Source organism: Eucalyptus grandis, chromosome 3 (genome assembly GCF_016545825.1).
Source record: "Eucalyptus grandis isolate ANBG69807.140 chromosome 3, ASM1654582v1, whole genome shotgun sequence".
Taxonomy (NCBI): domain Eukaryota; kingdom Viridiplantae; phylum Streptophyta; class Magnoliopsida; order Myrtales; family Myrtaceae; genus Eucalyptus; species Eucalyptus grandis.
In genome coordinates, this window is record NC_052614.1 from 30,444,857 (window position 1) to 30,464,848 (window position 19,992).

Sequence of the window (19,992 nt, forward strand, 5' to 3'; positions counted from 1 at the left end):
TTTGTAAGAGAGGAGAAAGAAAGATACTCTGAGGACATGCTGACGCTGAAGATGTATTTATATTGTGGTAGAGCTTTGAAAAGTAAGAGATGCATTGACAGCTTCCATTCAAGGATTGCTCGACGTGGGCGGGACCCATCTGGGATAGCTCGACCTCCGGCGGTACCAACACTTCATCTTTTCTTTTTCCCAAGCTATTATTTAGTATAAAGAATATCATAAATTCTTTAACCCCAAGATATAAGATTCAATGTAGAAATCTAATGAGCTCACCAAATTGGTATTACAGGCCCAGCAGAACCTTCTAAATAAATAATTTAGGGCCTCCTTACGAGTTTCGTCATATTGGACGCTCCAGAAAATCTTTAGGACCCACTTTTGATATAAAACCAGTAAACCCTTGTCTCATATAGCTAGTAAGAACATATAGATCAAGCTCATTTAGATCGTTGATCATGTTGGTCCCAAGGTATGACCCAAATAATTAATGTTTCAGTGATATTGGTGGAGATGATTTACAGCCATTCAATAGCTTCTCCTTAGAGAAAAAATATATTGCATGGTCCAATAGAACATGCAAACTAAGTTCATCTAGACCCTTGGTCACATGACTTTTGTGTTCAAACCAATTAATTAATAAATCATATAACATTATAACATATTATGTACCAATTGTGCAATAACTATTTTTTTTTTTTTATCTTAGGGGATAAAAAAGTGTGACATGTATACACCTATAGGTAAGCCTAAGAATTCCACATGAGACGGTCTAGTTTGCTGTTTGCTCTGTCTTATTTTTTCTGAACCCCAGAGAAAGGTCATTGTTTGCGGGAGTAGGACATCTTTGATTAAACGTAGAAATTTGTCTTTATCCACCTCGTTTACCTTGACCAATTCAACGATAAAACCACACACGGCCATTTTCAACCCTCATGATTAATTACTCCCCCACCGACCGACGCAAACCTGCTTGAATTCAATCATCAAGTCCCCAGAGACCAGTCATACGGTAGATTCAATTGGTACGTCAAGTTGTACTTTTTTATAACTCAACACACTACTCAAGCTGAAGTTGAAGAGATAACTCGGATACATCGTATTGAATGGAAACCTTTGAGCTTAGAAAAAGAAACAAAAAGTAAAAAATTCGAAAGCAGATGACGAAGTAGGTCTAGATCCAAACTTTATCACCTAATTACTCCGAGAATCACTAAGAATGAAACCCACGTATGATTATGGCTTAACAACATAGTAAGCTTGTCGAATCTTAGTGCAGATTAAGGAATTTTACTGCTACTACTATTATAATAATAATAATAATAATAATAATAATAATAATAATAATAATAATAATCATCATCATCATCATCATCATCGTTATTGTTGTTGTTATTTGCTATTATTATTATTATTAGTATTAGTATTATTTTTATTACTACTATCATCATCATCAGTAAAATTGGTTTCTATTGCATGTTGAGTGATATTTGAGAGTTTCAAGAAATTGCGTGTGCATTAAAGTCAAACCTATTGACTTGGATTTCTCCCAATATTGTAATTGCTATATTGAGAATTGCGTTGTTCCGTATCCACCTAGCTTGGTAGGAACACAGACGGAGCCATTGATGACCAAAATGCAACCATTGATTGGGTACGCTGCAAGCTAGGGTATTATGTCAACATATTTTGAGTGTATGTATGTGCGCGCGTACAATTTTGTATTTATAGATATATATATATATCTATATAATATAACATTGACCCAGCAATTAATTCACAAATTATATAAAAAAATCATAAAGAGTGAAAACTTAATTTAGGAGAAGCTAAATAATTGGCCTCTTGGCTTTAGATACAAATCAGTAGAATAAGATTCTTAATATATTTAGAAGGAGAGCTTAATCGTATCTAAATGTGATGGATGGTGACGAGAGTGCGGATTCTCTCTATCGATTAACTCATTTTGCATGTGAAAGCACCAGGTCATTACTTGCGAAGGAGTTTTTTGTTTATATCATTATTAGCCTTTGGTAAGCAGTATAATTATATGATTAAATAATGACTTAGAAATTAATTAGCTCTAGTCAAATAGCTCTGTTCATATGCGGAGGCATTAACTGATTCTTAATGTACCATCCAATCTCGTCCATTGGATTCTATCTTAATTATTAAACAGGAAATTTTGTCGAATGGGCCAATTGTACGAGTCATGTGGTAGACAACTAGAAAAATTTTCACGGGAAAATCTGTATCTTTTATGGAACTCAACAAGAATATTGAGTCCGAACAACAACTATCTAGTTGATACAATAGTCAAAGTCATATGATGGCTGTTATAGACTGGATGAATATTTAGAAACTAGTCCAAACTTTCTGGCTTTCACAGGTTTCCTTTTCATTTCGTTGTCCACATGCTTGAGTAGTATAAATAAAATAATAGTAAAAAAAATGAAGAATAGAAAAACATAGTGCCCGTGATTCGCGGGAATGTTCTAGGCCGTTTGATTTGGGGTTCTACACCACAAATCGCATCCCCATCACAGTCAACACATTACAGCCTAATTTTAGATCTAACTAGTATTATAACGGCCTTGACATGCATGATTTTTTTTTGTCAGTCCTACTTATTCCTACTCTACACTCACGCTTTACTTTTGCCATACATCTTGCAGGCATGGGAGTCGAAACCCACTGAAATTTACGCGTCCCCATCCCATCCCCCCCGAAAATGTGGAGATTTGAACCCTCATCCCCCTTCCATGTTGGAAGGACGGCCATTGGGACAAATCCCAGTGGTTACTGACATGCATGATTACTAGCGACATTTTGGCAGCACGGCAATGTATCATATAACTCAAGATCTTATTTCAACATTATAATGGTCTTGGAACATGCGTTTTTTTTTAACTATTTGAATAGGCAACATAATGGCGTAGCGTAGGCTTTCAAGCTTAACTTTTGCATTCCAAGGGCTTAAGAAATTGTGGTAAGTCTACTCAAATGGCAACATAATGACGTATTCTATATGTTATGATTCTAGATAGACATTACGATGTCTTGGCATGCATTTCTATTGAAAAATGAAAACAAGGATTGAAACTTATCTAAAAGCGCGAGAAGTTTCGGTACAGAAGAACACGCGAACACCAGGGAATCACGAGGACCGAACTCAATTTGAGAGAATTTCAAGGGCAAAAGGATGAGGGAGAGACTCACCATCGCTGAAGATAAGGCATGGCTGCCTTGAGATGAGGGCAGGCACACTTTTGTCGACATGTGCCCGCCTCGTCTCGAGGCCGGCATGCCTCGGTCAAACTCACTCTTTCCGAGCTCGCATACCCTCTGTCCGAGATTGATTCGTGCGACTTTTGCACTTCCAGAGTGTTTTGAGACGACCTTTCCAATGAGCCCAATATTGCTCGGTGGAGTCGTGAAATCACGGACCCGAGATTTCAATTTATATCGGGTTTTAGGCTTGGTTCTGTAAACTAAGCATCGTTTCAAAGACTCCTCATTTTAAAAGTCATCATTGACCATAACTTAGGGGTATGGAAAGTTCCGTCCGATTTTGATACCTTTACGTACAGTTTCGGGCTTTGAGACCCTTTTCAAGTTTCGGAAGGTACAACCGAAATTTGACTGGCGATGACTTCCTCATCCAACACCCGTTCGGAATGCTTGCGATCGTGACTTTGAGGATGTGGAATCAAAATCGGGAAATGGCAAATTTACATGATATTGCCTTCGAGACTTCCTCGAGCGATGGGTTGCTTTGACGGAATTTTTTTTTTTTGGTAATCGAGAACTGTCGAACGTCGTGCAAACACTATTTAAACGTCGTACCTCGGGGGAATCTGGCCCAAGAACCCACCGCGGGGCCTCTCACTTAAATCACAATAGCAACGTGAGGATTCGAACTTTCGACCGCATCAAAGCAGGTGAGAATGAATACCAACGCGGCTGACCACGGGTGGGTGCTATGATGGAAATTCTTCTTTGATTTAGGCAATTATTTTTCAAAGAGGGTGATTCCCTTTTGTGGCGACACACTCGCCTTTTCAGCGGTAGTAGAAGGCAATTCCTACGGGACTTTCCATGAAAGCAATGTAGTGACTTTCTCGCTATGAAAGTAATGTAGTGACTTTCTTGCTAAGATTCGGCTTCGATCTATCCGATAGAAGCATTCGCATCTGCCATTATTAAACCCTGCTTGCCAAGTTTAACTTGAAGTTTTGCACGAAAACCTATGAAGTTTTCGAATCAACCTCTTTTACACCCCTAAGTTGCATTGCTAGACTCAACGGATTTAGTATACAAAAAGTATTGCATGGGGCATAATTCATGAAGGCATAACCCAATTAGCTCTATTGCTTTCGGGAAACAATTCAGGAAGCAATTCGGCGAGGAAATGTTAAGTTTATTGATGACAAGGACAAGGAAAAATGGAAGTCGACACCGACCCTTTTTCTCAAAGTGGTCCGTTTTGCATTGGCTATATTTGAAGACAGAACAAGTTGTGCTAACGATGTTGACAGGATATCGAAGCAGGCACCTATATTGAGGTAGGAGGAATTTGTAAGTGAGATGGCAGTTTGGTCAAGGTAGAAAGGTTAGTTACCAACCACTCCCCACACCTACACATGAGGCTTATAGGCCAAGCATATTCGACCGAGTTAGTTTCTTGAAGAAAGGCCCTGATGAGAAAGAAGTTCCTCAAGCAGCGGTATGAAGAGGGTAACTCTAATGGAGAGTATGTTTTCTATGTGATCTACTCGGTCTCCAATGGTTTTGGACCTCTCTCATCACAAAACTAGTTCAAAGAATGAGGTATTTCCTCATATTTATGAACCAACCACCAGCCCATTACACAATTAATGTGGAGCGATCTCAACACTCTTTAACATCGACATCAAAAGATACCCTAACTTTCAACTCACTTTCAGATTTTTCACCTTACCTTTTTGTAAAGTATGAAAGTTGAACCCCATATTTGAAACTAAACCGTGCCTACCCCCGACCCCCTTGAGAAGCATATGGGAAAAGTAACCACCGAGGCACAATTGTCAAAGTCTCCGCATTGACGAGCCCTAAATGACATCGAGGATATTTTCCTACAGGATGTAAAGAAAGAGGAAGATATCCAGACAAACGAATCAGGACTTTTGGCGAAAGGCCAGAGCCCATGGGCTTTTCTAGGCAAGTGACGGAAATTCACACTGCTCTCTCTTGTAATCCTCATGTCCTCTTGCCCATTTAGTTAACTTTTGAAATTTCTCCAAACCAAGAGCAAAATCACTTTCTTTTCACTTCAATTTTTCCTCAAATCCAAACTATTTCCCCAAATCCATTCATTTTCAACCCCAAACCCTTAAACCCTAGGTTTCACCAAAATCCTCCCTTTCCTCCAAAACTTTCGATTAAAAGAGTCAAAGTGCGTTAGCCGCAAGATTTAAATTAATCAAGAAGCAAAGAACAAAATAGATCCGATAAGAGATGTTTTAGAGGCAAAGCTTATATTTTTCTACTAAATAGGTAACTCGAATGATTGCCTTTCTTATTCATCATTTATCTGACATCAACATCCCTTTCATATCAAGCATTTATCTTAGCATACGCCAGACTTAGTTGGCTGTGGGAGAGCTCCCTAAGGACTATTCGAGAAATCTAATATTTGTGCTGAAATTTCAATGCAGTTCCCTGCAACATTGCTTTTGTGTATGACCATGATGTTCGATTTGCTAGTTGTTCTAGCGGATCCACAGGGGTCACCACACCCTGGGACTTTCCTTGTGTGTGTGTCAGACATAAAGTGCAAGTTCGATACTCTATACCATTAAAAAAAAAAATCATATTTTGAACCCTGACTTAGATTTAGACTCGCGTCTTATCTAATTCATGAGATAAGTGGAGTATTTTACGGATTTGGGATTTTACCTAACTAAAGTAGGCTTCCTCATCATTGAAAAAAAAAATGTTTTGAATAAGTTAACCTACGCCGTATTAAACTTCTTTTTGACCTTGGAAATCCAAATAATAACTAGCCCAAATATAGAATCGTTCCTACTTATTTTTTTTCTCTATTGATAATTCTTATGTATGAGAGCAAAGTCCCAACTATTTTGAGACCTATGAAACATCTCATAATGTCCCTCGAATTGGTGAAATCCAGACCTGTGCCAGAGACACTTGCACACAGATAATTATGCTTGCTTTCTCTTACCGAGCAAGGAACTTTTTTCGCATCGCGTGATTATACTCTGCGATGTTTGGCACAAATATATTTCTCCATCGCTCTTCCTCGTTTTTTCCTTTTGTGGGCAGTAAATCATACAGATTGCAATTAAAAGGCATTAGTTATCTTCGAACTGATCCAGCAAAAGGACATTGTTTGGCATCAGCTTCAATTTTCCTTTCTTTTTTTACTTCATTTCTTCCTTTCTCTAGCAGGAACACTTGATAAGTGACATTCACTTCCCTAAAAATTGTGTGGTCTTAAGACCTCCTAACATTACATAGGCCCTCCATCAAATTCGTATAAATTGATTTGTCGTGTCACCAAGAATTTGTCGTGTCACCAAAAGATATTTCTCGTGGTTTTGGTTTTAATTTGTTTTCCTAAGGTTAATTTTAGTTGTATTTGGTGAAAAAAGAAAAAAATCTTTGTAATTTTGTATTTGATGGGGTAGGAAGGGTGATAAAAGGTCTTTCATCCAAGCAAAATAGTATATGCACGGAACATCAGTCAATTATTGTTGTGATCACATTTTTCAGACATGGAGTTCGTGCATTCTTGATAAATTAAAAAAAAAATGTAGCATTTTCCCACCTAATTAATAGTTATAAATCATTCTAACCCTTAGTTGATCAGTTACCTTGTGTTTGTGTGGGTTGGGGGGGGGGGGGGTGGGTTTCATTAATGATATAATGGGGTTAAAGGTGGATTTCATGTATAAAATAATGTTAAGCATACATTTATTAAATTTATTTGTAAATATATTCATTAATTAGTGGAATTCATGTATAAAATAATGTTAAGTGTACATTTATTCAATTTATTTGTAAATATTCATTAATTACTAAAATTATGTTATTCAGTTAGCAGTTAAAAAGCAGATTTGTAAATTATGTTAGGGTGTAAGCGAGTCAAGCTACTCATAAGCTACAAGAGTTTGACTAGTAGTTCTATTCAAAGATCATTGGAAATTAGCTCGACATTTTGTCGAAATTGAGTCGAGCTTGAATGGTTCGAGTACTTAAATCTGGTCAAGCTAATGCCAAAAATACTTACAAGACTCAAGCAATTGACTAGGTTACTTCTTTTTTCTTTTCTTTTCTTTTTGGTTGGAAAACAAGCCTAGTTGAGCGGTAGAAAAACTAGAATCTGAGCACGAGCGTGAACTAAGTTCGATTTCCCTATATCACATATCAACTAACGAGTAGAGAGTAGAGTTGAAATTGAGCTTATTGAAGACCGATCCAAGCGAGCTCAAGCCGGAAAAATCGAGCTCGAGCAAACCTCCTATATCAGGGTTTAAATATCCTAATTGAGTTATACTCAAGTGCTCAATTATGTCAAATCGGCTCAACTCGATTCTATTGTTAAGGCATGGCACCCAACACATATTCGGTACCCCTTCCTAGTTTTTTATTTTTTTTGGTCTAGTCCTATCCTATTATCTATTTTACAAGTCACTACATGCACTATGTGTTGTGTGTAGGTTACTTAAACCTTGCTCCCTTACTCACACGTCTCCGCCCAATCTCTCGAGAAGATGAGAAATCAAACTCCTAACCTCTCCAATAATCTAGACCTTGACTTTAGGACTCAAATTAACAGATCATTTCGGCGTGCTCGACCCGGATGTGTCAAGGCCTATGGTCAACTTGCCAAAATAAGACTGCGAACCCTAGTGGAAAGCCAACCTAACTTTCAACAGGAAAGAAAGATCATCGCGGGCTGGACTTTGGATGGGAATGACCGGTTGAACCACGGTTCTTCGTCACTGTGAAGTTTTCTTTCTTTCTCTCTGTCTTTTTGTGCTTTTGGCCACTCCATCCCATTGGTGAGGTTCAAGAATCGTTGCCTCAGTCGCTGGTGTTCGGTCAAATCAAGGACACAGCCATGTGAAAGACAATCGGAAGTACCGGTTGATAAGTCAATTAGAAGATACTCTGTGAAGCACGGATCTATCTAGCATGTGTCATTTTATGATTGCATATTATCATTTAACACACGGAACGTTACTATACCTGACTATTCAACGATAATCATTTCCAAAGAAATGATGGGGTGTCTCCCTCAACCCCCAGGGTCTCCCTAGTTTCTAGGTATATTTACATCCCAAGGTTCTTAGGTCCAATTTTTTTGTGCTTTGGGCCATTCCATTCCGTCAGTGATGTTCAAGTAGGGTTGCCTCAGTGGTTGGTGATTGGTCAAATCGAGGACTCCGCTTGGCATAAAGAAACGTTGTACTGCGATGCTATCCACGCATTAGACAAGACAGGCCCAACAAACTGTTGGCATTTAATTCTTCTGTGGAAAATCTTCAACCAAGGCAAAGGGCCTACTCACATGACTCCGTTCATTGCACCATATCTAGTGGTTTGATGATTAAAGAAAAAATTATAATGTTCAAATTATTTGTATTCATGTTCTTAAGACTTATTTTCAAATTGATGCATTAAAAAGAATACTAGAGGACGATACTAAGTTCTTAATATATGCATCCATAAGATATGCTAAATGATGTAGCATGCTTTTATTGGATGGTAAATATGACATGCCTATTTAAATATTCACACAAATTGCATGTCATATTTTTTTGTTACACTACTTATTCAGACAGCAAATTCCCCAAAATTACTTGAAAAATGGTGAATTTCAGGGTGGTTACCAAAGTTTCAACGTGATCTATAATTACATCGTCGAATCTTGATTTCAATTACCAAAATTGACTTATGCTATTGATAATTTTTAACAAAAAGGATTGTTAATTAGCGTACTAATAAAAAATGCAACAACAATAAGTCACTATTTTATATAAATCATATAGTACAAAACGCTAAGTTTAACCATAACAAGTTGGAGGTCACATGAAGCGAGAATCTCCTCCTTGCACGTGTTTCGCAGCCGGACCATCGTGCAAATCATCTTCATTCACTAAATTCTGAAAAGGCGTCGGTAGAAATTGGAAAAACGATGGAGAAAAGTCGAAGGGGCTCTATATCTCGAAGTGAAAAGCCACTCCATGCCAAACTATATTCTATGACCATGCGAAGAAGTCTCCTCAGTTTATAAACCTCGATTTAAAAAGTATAAAGGTTCAATCCGTCCGTAGAAATCATTCCTAGCCAAATGGCCATTTGCTTGTAAAATACGTAAAATAGAGCAAATATGGTCAGTACCGAAAAACTTCAGACAAACGGAGGTTGCATGTTTTCGTTTCTTTTCTGTTTAAAAACATAAATTTTGTTTTTTGTTCGGGAACAAAAAAAGAGAAACGCGTTTGTTTGCGTTCTTGTTCAAAATCTGATTTTTAATTCAGAATACAAAAAGAACAGAAATGAGAAACAAAAAAAAAATTATTTCTTGTTCCAAAAACACTTTTGAAGAAACACTTCTTTTCTCTCTTCTCTTTTCTTCTTCTTTTCTCCTTCTTTTTCTTTGGCCGGTTGCCGACCTCGGCCATGGCCGCGGCGATCGCCGTCGGGCTGGCGACACCGTCGAGGGGGAGACGACCTCGCCGGAGCGTCGCCGGCCCCGGCGAGGCCGAGCCTTGCCGGGGGCTGGCGACGCTCGGCCTCGCAGATCTGGCGAGGCGAGGCTGCCCTGGCCGTCGGCTGGTTGCCGAAGAGAAAAATAAAAAATAAAGGAAAAGGAAAAATAAAATAAAAATTTTAAAATTTTAAAAGAAACAAAAAAAAAGAATATAATATACCAAACGTGTTTCTATTCATTTTTATTCCCGAACAAATTTACCAAACGCGTGTTTTACGGTCAAAAATTATTCCCTGAACGAAACACTTTTTTTTATTTCTCGTTAGGAACAATTTTTGAACAGAAACGTTACCAAACGCGTCCACAATCTTATCCATCTTTGATTTGAAGATTACAATAACCATTGTAGAAGTCGTTTGTATAAAACCTTTTTACTCCGACCAAGTATGCTATAATTACCTCCTTTTAAAGGCAATTTTTTTATAAAAGTACACTGAAATGTAGAGCATCCAATTTAACTTTCCTATGTATAATTTTATAAAAAGAATATGTTCACTAGAAATCCTAAAACTTGTTACACAAGTATGATTGAATCCTAAAATTTGCAAAAAGTGCAATAAAATCTTTTCATTAACACTTGTCGACATAACTAACGAAAAATGTTGACATTGTATTTTTAAATTAATTTCTATTTTCATGGCATTTTTTATTATTTTTATTCAAATCATTTTTTAATTAGAAAAAAACTAAAAAAGAAAAGCTAAAATTTATTATATAAACAAAATTGTTAAAAAAGGAAATGGCAAGGCTCACGAATAGTCCCTTCTGCCACCGCAACCCATTACAAAGGGGGCTTACGGAGATCACATGCTCTCATCCGACTAAGTGGTGCCTCTCTAACCCTAGGTGAGGTCCAGCAATCCTCATTAGGCTCAAGCTCAAGCAATCCTCATTAGGCTCAAGCTCAAGCACCCAAACTAAGTGACACCAACCATCAATTGAAGATTGGCAACAATTGCCCGCCCTAGGTGAGGCCTTATCGGCCCTAGGCAAGGGCCAACGACCCTTGCCAGGCCGGACCAAGGGTGACGCCAATGCTCACTTGGGGTTAGTGAGGACCAATGAGGCCTCGCCCTAGTGGGCGGTATTGGGCCAACGCCACTCAAATCTAGGCACACTCACCTAGGCCTAGCTAGGGCCATTGGCCCTTCAGGCGATGGCTGATGGAAGCGCCACCGACTATCATTCTCTCTTTTTTTCTTTTAGTTTTGTTTCTTTGATAAAATTGTTGGTATTCTTTTTTTTATTTTTTTAATCTAATTTATAAAGATTTAAATAACTAATAATAAAAATGCCGCGTCGTATATTTTCATTAATCAAATTAATGATGTTAACAAATTGACTTAATTGTACTTTTTACAAATTTTAAGACTCATAATAAATTTTATGATTTTTAGTGAGCATATTCCTTTTATAAAGTGAAAGACTTTTAAAAGATCCGAATTTAGTTTTTAAAAAGATCCGCAAGAAACAGGTCTGGCCTGCAAACTAAATTCAACTTTCAGCATTCCTTATAAAATGCATCTGCTTACACTTGACTAAAAACAGCACATTCCTCTCAAGATTTTCCCAATCCGCCAATCCCCAAAGCCACCCATCATGGAGGAGCAGGCGGTGGTTCTGTATTCTGCACCGGCCATCGGCCACCTCACGCCCATGGTGGAGCTGGGCAAGCTCCTTCTCACTCGCCAACCTTCCTCTCCATCCACGTCCTCCTCCCCAACCAAGCCTACGAAGGCGGCTCCATCTCCTCCTACATCGCCGCCGTCTCCGCCACCCACCCTTCCATCACCTTCCACCACCTGCCTCCCACCTCCCTCCCTCCCGACTACTCCACCACCTCCCCGCACCTCGAGACCCTCGCCCTCGAGCTCCTCCGCCTCAACAACCCCAACGTCCACCGCGCCCTCGTCTCCATCTCCGAGACCCACCGCGTCCGGGCCCTCGTCATCGACTTCTTCTGCACCAACGCCCTGTCGGTCGCGCGCGACCTCGGCATCCCATGCTACTACTTCTTCAGCTCCTCGGGGGCGGCTTGACCGTCTTCCTCAGCTTGCCCGTCCTCCACAGGACCACCACCAAAAGCTTGAAGGACCTCGACACTGACACCGTCCTCCGCTTCCCGGCGCGCCGCGGTTGCTGCCTTCCGACATCCCCGAACTGGTGCAAGACCGCAACGACCGGGCCTACGAGCTCTTGCTGGAGAGCGCAACGAACATGCTGATGGCGTCCGGGATTATATTGAACACGTTGGAGAAACTCGAGGAGGAAACCGTGAAAGTCATCCGGGACGGCAAATGCGTGCCCGACGGGCCGACCCCTCCGCTTTACTGCATCGGGCCCCTGGTCTCGAGCGGGGATGGCGGAAAAGCCGGGAGCGGCGGCGGCCCAGGCAACGACAAGCCGGAGTGCTTGACATGGTTGGACTCGCAGCCGAGAGGAAGCGTCGTGTTCTTGAGCTTCGGGAGCCTCGGGGTCTTCTCCGCCGAGCAGCTGAAGGAGATAGCGACGGGGCTCGAGAGGAGCGGCCACCGGTTCCTATGGGTGGTCCGGAGCCCGGTCACCGGCAAGGGCCATAAGGCCGTCTCCACGGCGGAGCCGGACCTGGGCGCGCTTCTCCCGGAGGGGTTTTAGAGCGGACCGCGGGAGAGGCTTCGTCGTGAAGTCGTGGGCCCCGCAGGTGGCGGTGCTGCACCACGGCGCCACGGGCGGGTTCGTGACCCACTGCGGGTGGAACTCGGTGCTCGAGGCCGTGTGCGCGGGGGTGCCGATGATCGCGTGGCCGCTCTACGCGGAGCAGCGGCAGAACCGGGTGTTCATGGTGGAGGCGATGAGGGTCGCGCTGCCGATGGAGGAGGTGGTGGGGGAGGAGCGGTCGGTGAGCGCGGCGGAGGTGGAGCAGCGGGTCCGAGGGCTGATGGGGCCGGAGGGCGAGGCCATCAGGGAGCGGATGCAGCATCTCAAGCAAGAAGCGCAGGCAGCACTGAATCCCGGCGGGTCGGCTCAGGTCGCGTTGGCTGAGTTAGTACAGTCATGGAACATCGCTTGAGCTTTTGCCTTTTTCTATCGTTTTTTATTTTTTATTTTTAATCTTTTTCTCTTCTTTGTGTGCTTTTGAAAAAAAAAAAAAAAAACGCTGCAAGTGGTCAAACGCTAAGCTGCAATGAGGGCACGCTCGAAACCCTAGAGAAAATTCTAGTAACTAGAAAAATAATAATGGGATTTGATCCTTTGCACCGATCCCTTTTTTGATTTAATTCTTAAACTACGTTTCACGGGACATGTGTTCTGGTTTGGTTGGTGGGGTCGGTTCGCTAATGACATGTAATCCCGGGGTATGAAAGAAAAGAAAGCATTTTGACTATATCGTTAAAGCCGATGTATTATTAGGGACCGCAATTACAATAATCTTGTCGTTATGCTATCGAGATGGTTACAAACGGCCCTTATTTCGCCACAGCGCCGTCGAATGATGTCATGTGGATAATTTATGGTTTGTTGCGTTTTAGTGAGTGAATGACGAAGGTCATATGCATTATTTATGCCAAGGTCGTGACAAAGTGCATAGGTAACCATCAGGAGCGTGAAAAAGTCATCGGTGCTCCGGAATCTAAATGTCCGCAAATCATTTGAATATCCTAATTTATATTCAATGTTCATTCCAATGCAAATAATTTTTTTTTTTTTCGATCATTTAAATATTATATAATTTTTCAATCAATCACCTTAACTATCATAATTATTTAAAAATGTTCACAATAAGTGACATGTTACGTTGGATTTTCAGCATTTTGGTAAATGTTTTTGAAAGTTTTTACATTTAAATGACTAAATGAAAGTTATGGCACTTAGATGAAATGTTTTTTAGAAGTTGTGACATTTAAGTGATAATAAAAAGATTATGGCGCTCAAGTGAGGATACAAAAGTTATAACACTTGTTATGTCCTTATTTCGATATTTGTGTTACCCAAGCAATAGTTTAAATTAGCCATGATTAGTATGATTATTGCAATTGATTGAAATAAATGAGGCATCCAAACTTAGCCGAACATTATAAAATCGTTAACTTGATGGTAGGTGATGTACTTCAACCGAGAACTTCCTTATGGATTTTATCAAGATTTCTACTAACCCCGTCTTGCCCTTGTCCGCGATGCTCGATAAACTTCCAACGACACCTCTAGCATCACCAGGCGCTCCCCAATCATCGTGAACCCTTGGGATTAGGGGCCACATGATTTCGACGCCTCCTTCAAAAGATATGCTTTTGCAAAGTTGAAGTCGCTGACCAATGTGTAAGCATACTTGTCACCAACAAATGTATTTCTCTAGAAAGTTATGGGGTAGAAGATTGTGGCATTCTTGCTCTAATTTATGAGAGCTTCCCATGGACACCAAGTTAGACAATTTGATGCTCTCTAGATAGAAATATCAGTGCTTGAAAAACGCAACCTAGGAACTAAAATTTTGGAAAACCAACTTGGTCCATAGGCCGTCCAGTCCATCTCCTCATCAGATTGCAACACCGTTTTCACAAGTGAAATCAGAGGTATGTAAGTTTTCTTAATTTGAAAAGATATTCAAATTTTCTGTTCATTTCTAGAAATTACATAAGTCTTGAAAAATCCAAGAAATCATGTTGTCGAATTGTGAGAATGGGATAAACTTTTTAAATGATCGATATCCAAATTTGGGTAGTAAAAATTTTTTTTAGTTGTAACCTTTGAATGCTTTGGTGCCATGTTTAAAGTACTTGCAATAATAGATTAAAAAAATCATATTTAATCAGTAAAGCAAGTATACAGCCTTAAGAAAGAAATGCAGGTAGCATTGAGTCCCAGTAGGTCGGCTCAAGTCGCGTTGGTTGAGTTAGTACGGTTATGGAGCATCACTTAAGCTTTTGCTTTTTTCCATCGTTTCTTTTTCTTTTCTTTTCTTTTCTTTTCTTTTGGTCTTTTCTCTTCTTTGTGTGGTTTTAAAAAAAAAAAAAAAAAAACTCTGCAAGTGGTCAAAGGCTGAGCTACGATAGGCCCGGGATAATATGTATGGAGGGCACGCTCGAAACCCTAGAAAAAAATTCAAGTAACTAGACAAACAATAATGGGATTTGATTATTTGCGTCTACCTAGAGGTAAGCATGGTCCAGGTTGGGTCGGTCCGCCCCCTAACCCTAGGACCAATCCGCACTGATCGCTGGTCCTCAATTTTAGGACCAAAGACGATCCTATTGAGCTTGGGGTGAGGACCGAACCCACCCAAACCCACCCAATGGGTTCGGTTCGGTTCGGGGTCAACCCGTGACCAATCAATAATTTTTATTTTATTTTTGTGCTTCTTAAAAAAGCAATTGAACCGAACTGACCCATTGGGTTCAGTCCGGTTTTAAGGTCAACTTAGTACCAACCAATAATTTTATATTTTATATTTTGTACTCCTTAAAAAGTGATTGAGGACCAAACTAACCCAATGAGTTCGAGTTTGGTTTGAGTCAACTCAAGACCAACAAATAATTTTTTATTTCATTTTTATACTTCTTAAAAGGACAATCGAGGACCACACCGACTCAATGGATTCGATGATGAGCGAGGTCAGCTAAAAAGGCAAACGATGAGGGTCAAGTGGGGTGAGCATTGACAGAATGAGCATCGAATATCGATCGGAAAGCAACTGTACCAAACAAGCATTAAGTGGCAAGTGGCACGAGTGACCCAAAGCGAGCGAGGCGAGTATCAAGTGATGAGCGGAGAAGTTGTTTCTTTCGATTTTGGCAAATTAAAGACTAAGAGGATAATGCCATAAGGAGCTGTTTATGCCTTTTTTGGACGTCGTGAGGATTTCTCACAAAAACATTTTCCTCATTGGTAAATTATAATTATTGATACCGTAAAAGACATTAAAAATCTAAGTTATTAAAGAACAATGTAAAATTACTTGAACTCCTCACTAAAGAGCTGTTTAATATTGTTGACGCCATTAAAAATCATGTTGTGGAATTGTGAGAATGGGATAAACTTTTTAAATGATCAATATTGAAATTTGGGTAGTAGAAAACAATTTTAATTGTAACTTCTGAATGCTTTGGTGCCATGTTTAAAGTACTTGCAATATTAGATTAAAAAAACATATTTAATTAGTAAAGCGGTATACAGCCTTAATTGTGTTTTGGGCCAATAGGGTTTTTGGGCCCATGGACCCAAAATCGGCCTAGAGGACATTTTCAAAAAATTTCACCGGATGGGTTTTAGGCCATAATGATTTGATTAGGTGAATAGTTTTGAGATGTTGAATAGTAGTTTTAAGATAATTTATCTCTTCAATGTAAAAATTGCATTACATGATTTATGGGAAAAATTCTGTCATTTTCAAGAATGTTACATGATGATTTGTTCCAAGTTGTACTCCTTGGTAAAAGAATTGAGTTAGTAGACACTTAAATGCCAAGTCGAACAAATCAAGTGCACACATCATGTTACGATTTCCTTGATGCGAATTCATGGCCCTAAAGTGTTCGAAAAGAAAGTTTAAGTATGTCGAGAGAGAGAGAGAGGAGCCCTTTATCGGGTGCTCCAAACATATACCGATCCAAGTACACCTTAATCTTAATCATAAGGATCTCATCCGAAACATACCAAAACCTAAGTCCAGACCAAGATAGTAAGCTAGGAGGCAGTGTGCCAATCCTCGCCAAAAGCTAGAACAAGGGTCATGGGTCGAATCATGCTGAAGGGCGAACAAGTGTTGAATAATTTGCTCATGGCCAAGTTTCATGCATTTGGCATACTTAAGCTTCCAAGAAGAAAGCAACAAGCCACTTCAAAGAGCAAAATACTCACCCTACATTCATGAGGGCGACATCGGGGGCTCGCTCGGGCGACGAGGCTCACCCATTCACCAACCCTAGGCGAGGGCCAACAAGGCCTCTCCCAAGCCCGTAAGGCCTTGCCCAAGGCGGCGATGATTGAGCAAGCATCATCCAAATTTAGGTGCCTTCACCCGAGCCTAGTTAGGGTTCCGGCCTTTTCGACAATGGCCAATGGAAATGCCATTAGCCCATTTGTTCTCTTTTTTTTTTTTTTTATAGTTTCGTTTGTTAAATAAAATTTTAGTTTTTTTAGTTTTTAATCTAATTTTAATAAAGAATTTAATAAAAAATAATAAAAATGTCACTGCAGTTTTTTTTATTAGTCAAATTGACAATGTTAACGGGGATGTGTAGCTGAACTAGGTCTACCCGAACCAAATCGTCCCACCTAGAAAACAGGTCCGGATTCGATTCCCATTAAAACCGATTTGAGAACCAATTCCCAAAATTTGAAACCAATTTCAACTAGTTTGGTCCACGGTTTCGAGTGAATACCCACCTAAGAACCGAATCGACAGGACCTATTTGGGAATCGGATTGAGAACCGGTTTTGTAAGCTCAAAGTTTAGAACTCTATCTTTTTTTAACGTGATTTCTAATATTAAAACGGTATTTTCCTCTCCTTCCTTCTCTCGTTGGCTCACGATCGTACCATCCATCGCCAACTCACGATCACTCTATTTCGTCTCATCAACAATGAAGACCTCATCCATAAGCTTGCAAATTTCCTTGGTTTTCTAGAATTTTCTCTCGAATTGAAGCTGGGTTTTACTTTTTTTCTTGGGGATGTTTTCTCGAGCTGGATTTCTTGTCAAATTGGTGGAAAGTTTACGTTTTTTTAAGGATTTTGGCTAACATGGCAAGGTCGAAGACGACGACCTTTGCTTGGCATAGTCGATGGGCTAGACCTTGTAGGTGCCAAAGAGGGTGGCAAAGAAGAGGTCGGAGGCGTTGTAGGAGAGCATGCGGCGGAAGCTCAGGGAGCTGCAGCCGTCGTCAATGGCGGAGGGGTAGAAGGCGGGGATGGGCCTGCAGGAGGTGTAGCAAAGGGATAGGGGGAGGAGCGAGAGGGTTAGGGTTAGGAGGTTGAAAATGGCCGTGGTAGTTGTGGGAACACAAGGAAACCTTGAAGAGTGCATTTGAGAGAGAGAGAGAGAGAGAGAATGCTAAGGGAAATACGAGAAAGAAGAAGCATTGTGAGTCATTTTTATCCAAGAATGATTGCCACTTTATTGACCATTTTGGCACCACTAGTCCACAGTCATGGAGAGGAAACCAAGAAATCACTCTGAAAATTTGCTTCCAGTTGTCTTCTATTAAACTTTGAATTAGTTTGCAAAGCCACAGATAGACAAATAAAATCACTCCACAATCATAGAATTTTTACTTTGCCTTATGATTTTATTTATGATAATTAATCTTATGAGTCCTTAATTTTCGTTTAGTCAAAAAAAATTATGTACTTATTAATTACACACGTTTAATGTTTCAATGCAAATTAAGAAGATTACATTATTTTATTGCGTATTAATGTAAAATTCAAACTATATAGGATATCAGGCAGTTACAAAACATATTCCAATGAAAATAGGATTGACTCTACACCCAGATTGAAAAAAAAGAATGATCCCAAAACAGGGTTCAGTGTAAATAAAATCGAGTATATAGTCCAAAAATGAGGAACCGATTATAATAGGATTAGGTACAGGATCCAAGTCTTAAATCTATCCACACTAGATCCAATCACCCCTAATGTTAACACAAGGACTATATTGCATCAATTTAATAAATTTGAACTTGATTATATATATATATAATTTAGGAGGCGTAATAAACTTTTAGACAACATATCCCTCTATAAACTGAAAGACTTCTTAAAAGATCCGAATTTATTTTTTAAACATATAGACAAGAAACAGGTCTGACCCGGTCAACCTAAATTCAACGATAAATTCATCTGCTTTTTGACATGTAATATACATCTGCTTACACTTGACCAAAAGAGCACATTTCTCTCGAGAATTTCCCAACCCGCCGATCACCACAACCACCCATCATGGAGGAGCAGGCGGTGGTTCTGTATTCTGCACCGGCCATCGGCCACCTGACGCCCATGGTGGAGCTGGGCAAGCTCCTCCTCGCCCGCCAACCTTACCTCTCCATCCACGTCCTCCTCCCGGCCAAGCCTACGAAGGCGGCTCCATCTCCTCCTACATCGCCGCCGTCTCCGCCACCCACCCTTCCATCACCTTCCACCACCTGCCTCCCACCTCCCTCCCTCCGACTACTCCACCACCTCCCCGCACCTCGAGACCCTCGCCCTCGAGCTCCTCCGCCTCAACAACCCCAACGTCCACCGCGCCCTCGTCTCCATCTCCGAGACCCACCGCGTCCGGGCCCTCGTCATCGACTTCTTCGCACCAACGCCTTTGTTGGTCGCGCGCGGACCTCGGCATCCCCTGCTACTACTTCTTCAGCTCGTCAGGGAACAGCTTGACGGCCTTCCTCGGCTTGCCCGTCCTCTATAGGACCGCCACCAAAAGCTTGAAGGACCTCGCCACCGGCACCGTCCTCCGCTTCCCCGGCGTGCCGCCGTAGCCGCTTCCGACATCGGCGAACTGTTGCAAGACCGCAACGACCAGGCCTACGAGCTCTTCTTTGGAGAGCGCGACGAACATGCTGATGGCGTCCGGGATTATAATGAACACGTTGGAGAAGCTCGAGGAGGAAGCCGTGAAAGCCATCCGGATGGCAAAGGTGTGCCCGACGGGCCGACCCCTCCGCTTTCTTGCATCGGGCCCGGGTCTCGAGCGGGGATGGCGGAAAAAGCCGGGAGCGGCGGCGGAGTAACGACAAGCCGAGTGCTTGACATGGTTGGACTCACGGCCCGAGAGGAAGCGTCGTGTTCCGAGCTTCGGGAGCCTCGGGGGTGTTTTCCGCGAGCAACCGAAGGAGATAGCGACGAGGCTCGAGAGGAGCGGCCATCGGTTCTATTGGTGGTCGGGAGCCGGCCACCGTGGGGCCATAAGGCTGTCTCCACGGCGGAGCGGGCTGCTCCCGGAGGGGTTCCTAGAGCGGACCGCGGGGAGGGGCTTCGTCGTGAAGTCGTGGGCCCCGCAAGTGGCAGTGCTGAACCACGGTGCGACGGGCGGGTTCGTGACCCGCTGCGGGTGGAACTCGGTGCTCGAGGCAGTGTGCGCAGGGGTGCCGATGATCGCGTGGCTGCTCTACGCGGAGCGGCGGCGTGTAACCGGGTGTTCATGGTGGAGGCGATGAGGGTCGCTGCCGATGGAGGAGCGGCGAGGGAGGAGCGGTCGGTGAGCGCGGCGGAGGTGGAGCGGCGGGTCCGAG

At 41.6% G+C, this 19,992-nt stretch overlaps 1 pseudogene; it reads left to right on the forward strand.

The window, feature by feature from the left end:
* The first annotated feature begins 11,331 nt into the window (after positions 1 to 11,331).
* On the forward strand, positions 11,332 to 13,018 carry LOC120291370 (annotated as a pseudogene).
* The last annotated feature ends 6,974 nt before the right edge of the window (positions 13,019 to 19,992 follow it).